This window comes from Hypomesus transpacificus, chromosome 8, assembly GCF_021917145.1.
Source record: "Hypomesus transpacificus isolate Combined female chromosome 8, fHypTra1, whole genome shotgun sequence".
Classification (NCBI taxonomy): Eukaryota; Metazoa; Chordata; class Actinopteri; order Osmeriformes; family Osmeridae; genus Hypomesus; species Hypomesus transpacificus.
Window position 1 is genome coordinate 7,871,730 of NC_061067.1, and position 6,000 is coordinate 7,877,729.

A 6,000-nucleotide genomic window follows, 5' to 3' on the forward strand; every position below is an offset into this window, starting at 1 on the left:
GTATGTTGATATCAGTAAACGGTATGTTGATATCAGTAAACGGTATGTTGATATATACGGAATATTGATATCAGTATACAGTATGACGAGTTCCAGTCTCCTCTCCCTGTCTGCTGTTTCTGCATGCTTGTGTCAGTTGCAGGATGGTGGGCAGGCAGGGGGAGGAGCTGTGATCACTGATGGGGAACACCTGTGCCTGGTACGAGATGAGCTGGGCCTCTCCAGGAGAGTTCTCTCCCTGAGTACAACTTTGTTCTTTTGTTTGTGGCAACCCTTATTGGTTCACACCTAACAACCCTTATTGGTTCACACCTAACAACCCTTATTGGTTCACACCTAACAACCCTTATTGGTTCACACCTAACAACCCTTATTGGTTCACACCTAACAACCCTTATTGGTTCACACCTAACAACCCTTATTGGTTCACACCTAACAACCCTTATTGGTTCACACCTAACAACCCTTATTGGTTCACACCTAACAACCCTTATTCTTGGTTCACACCTAACAACCCTTATTCTTGGTTCACACCTAACAACCCTTATTCTTGGTTCACACCTAACAACCCTTATTGGTTCACACCTAACAACCCTTATTCTTGGTTCACACCTAACAACCCTTATTCTTGGTTCACACCTAACAACCCTTATTCTTGGTCCACACCTAACAACCCTTATTCTTGGTCCACACCTAACAACCCTTATTCTTGGTTCACACCTAACAACCCTTATTCTTGGTCCACACCTAACAACCCTTATTCTTGGTCCACACCTAACAACCCTTATTCTTGGTTCACACCTAACAACCCTTATTCTTGGTTCACACCTAACAACCCTTATTCTTGGTTCACACCTAACAACCCTTATTCTTGGTTCACACCTACAACACCCTACACATGCACACACTCAATCACCCACTCCCTACATTACTGACTCTGTTGACTGCCACACCATACGTTTCTGTGTGTAAGTTATTTTCGTTCGATAAATACGTTTGACACATTTCATTCCCACTACATATCTTCCTGTTTGTCACTTCCCACAAGCCAGGTAGTGACGGATAATATCAGAAAATAAAGTATGTTAATATCAGTATACAGTAAATTATTTCAGTATACAGTTTATCGATATCACTAATCAGTATATTGATGTCAATATACGGTGTATTCCTGTTCATTCTTCAGTTTTGAATGAGCCTCCTTGAACAGATTGAATAAGCCCTCCATAGAAAGAGACTGAGTGGTAAAATATCTGACCATTCTCCCCTTTTACTATGTAATTTGTTATGCCCCATATAAAAAATGCAGGGTATCCATATTTCATGATGCAGATCACACCGAATGAAGGTAATCAATCCGTCAATCTCAAATATGGCTATTTGCAATACACCCAGGGCAAGTGGAGAAAGTCGATTGGTGATCTGTCTTTAAGAGTGTTTTGAGCAGGCAGGCATTAACTTCCCATGGCTTCGGGCCAAACTCTGGAAGCCTGTGAAAGCACACCTCCCCAATTTCCTGGGTAAATCATATCATCTCAAATTCAAATGTAACATGCCAACCACCCTTCTCTAAGAGCTTAGTTGAAAGTTATTCTCCACAAATCGATCGCGGAGAACACTGAGAGAGCCTATCTTTTGTTTACCGCTCTCTGTTGCATCCAGGTCTTTAGGTTACGTTTCTTTGTCGGCTTCAGTTGGGTCATGAACATTTCAGTACCCCTATGATGAATGTCTCAGAATTGCAGATGGGAAAGGGGCTGTGAAGGGAGAGTTTTTTGAAGTTGCTCAGCAAAGCGACTATAGGATTCACTAAAGTATACACTCCCTAGCTTCACTGAAACACACCTCCCTGTACTTCAGCAGTTGGAGCCGAGCACTAGAAAATGTGGAATTCAACTTCCATACACTGACGATGGCTAAGGCCGAAACGCGTCTGTCCTCCTAATAAACTGGTCAAAGAAGCCACGAGCAAGCTTGAGAGTGCAGTTTTTTCTACTTTAAGTTGAATTCAACTTCACAAACAGGATTGTGAGCTTATGATTGAAGCAAACAAATTGATCTGAGAGTTACCTGTGGTGGACCAGTGTGTGTGGATGTGTAGCCTTAGCAACAGATAATGTGAAAGGTATCCGGAAATATTGCCAAGCAACACATATATGTTCCCACTCTTTCTCTTACGCGCACACACACATTTTCTCAAACACACAAAAAGGATGAGCCTCCATGGACCTTGTTGTAGGGTCCCCAGTGGCTTGCGTGACAGGAAGTAATCCGTACCACCTCATGAGAAATGATTCCCAGGTTGGAGGAATCTGAGAGTTCCTTTTACAGCAGCTGCAAAGATAAAATGTCTGAAAGAAACTCCACAAAGCACCACAATGCCTGTTTTGGTTTGGCTGAGGGAGATGGATCATCCAGTATACTTCCTGCTGGGCTTCCCTTCAACCTCTCTGTCTTCAAGCTGCTGTGGAGTCAACATTTGGAAACCGCCAGGACTTTTTCCTCCTGCTATTGTTCTTTATCCAGCCAACGTGCAAAGCTTTTACCGCAACCGCCAAAAGCAACATCCAAGCTTCCCGGCCACTGGTCCATAAGAGTAAGGAACCAAGAGAATTCCAAATCTTTCAGTGTAGCAGGGTGGTGGGAATGGGCTTTGAGGCCTATTCAAGGGAGCACACTGTGCTGTGCACACAGTGTTGTGTATTGATTGGGTGACTCCTCAACAAGACAGTTGACAATAAGTCGGAGGTTGTTTAACATATCCATATCATAGCATTTCTTTGCTCCATTGACCATCCGACTTAGGCGGAATAAATACGAAACTTGGCTTTTGGTAAGGAGGCATCGCATTGAAGGTGGGCAAGCTTTACGGGCATCGACACGAGAATTCATTTCGTTTTTTTCTCTCCCCCGTGATAAGTGACTCTAGGCCGACCGTGAACAAGAGTAACCACAGACGAGAATCTGTCCTGCCGACGCCGCTGTGCTGACTCAGCGATGGTGTGAGCGGAGAGCACTTTCTCCGGCAGCTTATTTGATCTGCCCTTGTCTTCTACTGCTGCGTGTATATCTGACTGAAAATTGCAGTCGCTGTGAAAAAGAACAGGTTTCAAATCATTTCAATCCAACCCGCACTGCTCTTTTTTAATCGTTTTGGTGGTCAGCATTGTTTCAGGTAGTGTGAAAACCAAGACTTTTGGTAGTTTGAGAATCTACAGACAACTACTGTACTAAACCTGTTGCAGATGCATTCAGTTTTCAGAATACCTACAAGGAGGTGTGTGTACATACGCTTGTGAACGCTTCTCTTTGGACCAACGGTGTGTTTTGCAGAGGTACAATACTGTGGTTTCCAGTAATACTTCTAATGACCAAAACAGGTGTATGATCAAAGCTCATAATTGAATACATCAGTGCATGTGCCAGTGGCTCCACTGCAAGAAAGTGAAGACAGACAAAAACCCTTACATGCTGTATAATGGCACCACGCACACACACACACACACACGTGCATGCACTCACATACAAAGCTCAGCCAAGATCAAAAAGCTTTTGCCCACTTACAATAATTCTAGTCTTAGAGCTTGTTTTCTGGTTTTGGTCTGCCTTTAATCCCCCAGATGTGAGTGTGTGCATGTGTGTACGTCTGTCTGGCTGTGAGCATGTGTGTGTGGGTGTGTGTGCGTGTGTGTGTACGTGTGTGTCGCATAAATATGTCTCTAATGGCAAACAAATAGGATTGACTTCAATATGTCAACAAAGTCGGTTGCAATGGCACACCAATAGTCTTCAATTTGCCTCAGAGCATCTCTATCTCCAGCTCATGCATCCAATATGCTACAGGATTACAATTAGGTCCGCTTGAACCGAGTGTTCTGGGCATAATGGGGCCAGTCAGTCCTTGCAGTGCACATCAGGCTAAATGCAAACGCACAGCTGTCTATCAGTTTCCTAGCACTACATGTTTACTGGGTAGCGTATCCCTGACTGGCCCAAATACCCATCAGCGATGTACAGCACATGTTCCACACCCTAGTTGTTGTTGCTGTGTAGTCAATGTTCCATGTTTCAAATGAGACTTCTTTCATCGAGGATGTCTGTGTAGCCAGCTCGTCGCGGGATGTGTGTGTGATGGGGTGCTCGCGGGCGGACTGGCAGGAAGGGCTGGATGACCTCTCTTCTGATCCAACACTGTCCTGTGGACAGCTGTGTGACCAACACACCACGGCCTCCAGCCTTCGTTCATTTAGGTCATGTTCTCCGCCTCAGCGCCTAAAAAGGGAACCTTTTGTCAATTCACTGCAATTAATACCTTTAGTTGGACTTGGTCCAGTTTCTAAGTGCCCTCTGAATGTGTGTGTGTGTGAGTGTATTTCTTTGTGGGTCCTGAATGTTTTTGTGTAAGAATGCTGAATCTATGAATGTGTAAATGTGTGAGTGTGTCTGTGTGTTTGCAGATGATTGAATCTTTTTTATTTAGGTACGTAGTCAGGGATGTGCAATATTACTGTACTGCCCTCATCTTATTCACTCTATTCATCCAAAAAGTCTCTTCTACAGTGAGATTTGATCCATCAGACATATGCAGGAATAGAAATTACATGAATATGTTCACAGACGAGTACAGTTACCTCATTTATTGTGCCGTTGTCAAATCAAACAAATATACTCTACTCACAGTGCACTCATTCAGTATGCATTGGTTTGCACAACCTGAATATTGTCCACTGTTTTAACTTTGATAAGGCATCCGTCCTTATGCTTTCTCTCTCTCCAACTTCCCCTCCTTCCGCTGCCCTCCGGGGGGCCCTCCTCCTCTCTCCTCCCCCCTCCCCTCCCTTTTCTTTTTATTTACCTCAGTGGCCTTTGGTAGCACTGCGTTATAAATCGCGGTAATGAATCCCCCCTCTGTTCGCCAAGCCCCAGCGCTCCTCCACAACGCCCCGGCCACCCTTGTCACTGTCTCGTTAGCCTCACCTCCAGTCCATTTGGAGCCCAGCAGCGCTCAGCTCTTTCGCCCAGGCCCAGCCAATGACTTTGAGTGTGTGCGTGTTTGTGTGTGTGTGTGTGTGTGTGTAGTGGTGGTGGTGGTGGTGGGGGGGGGGGGGGGGGGGGGGTGGATAGCGAGAAAGAGGAGCAGACTTAAAGCAGCTGATGGATACCACTGTTTTCATGTCACTGAGGAAGTGAGGGGCCCTTTTCATTCCCCGCCGGCGGGAGGGGCAGACTCAGGAGCTGTCGGACGGTTTTAGTGGGTGATTAGTCTGGAGAAGAGACAGCTCCAGGGAACCCACTTTGATCATCTGTAGGGGTGTGTGTGTGAGAGAGAGAGAGATAAGTTAAGTGCTCAGTTCCTCAATTCCCTTTCTATCTTTTCTTTGCTGTTTGTAACTCGGAGGTATGTGGTATTATTCGTGTATCTGTCTTCAAGATTAAAAGTACCGGAGCAAGAGGGGGAAGATCTTCGCTGACAACTGTTTACCTTCTTGTTATTTCGTTCATTATGTTCAGTTCAATTGATTTGCCTTCGCAATAACAATGTACTGTACAAATATAGTCTTCGCCCCAAGTTGAAAATAGAATCGTACTGTTCTTGCTTCCTCTTGCTCTATCATTCCTCACCACCCTCCCTCCCCTCCATCATTCTCTTTCTCTCTGGTGTAATGAAATTCACTCCGAGCAAACAAAAAAGGTTTGGGAAGACAGACTGGAAGAGCGATTCAGATATCAGGGCATATCAATGCATGGCAACAGCTATTTTGGGAGTGCCTCGTTTGAAAATGTGAAGGGTGGAAAGTAAGACGGCAAAAAATGATCAGGCCCGCGTCTGTCAACAGCGCTGTGTGTTCACATCTGCCTGAGGAGAGCCTCAGGACGTTCTCCTCAGACTGAACACAACTAACATTTGCTGTGCCAGTAGTCCATGTAAATGAGGCGTTGTTTATAATGCCCTCACTTTTTCCCCTCTCTTTCTTTCCTCTGTCTGGCTGTCTGCTCGTC

General features: G+C 45.0%; 1 protein-coding gene across 1 annotated transcript in view; it reads left to right on the forward strand.

The window, feature by feature from the left end:
* The window catches only part of dlgap1b (discs, large (Drosophila) homolog-associated protein 1b), an 80,228-nt gene that overhangs the window by 34,968 nt on the left and 39,260 nt on the right, over positions 1 to 6,000 (forward strand).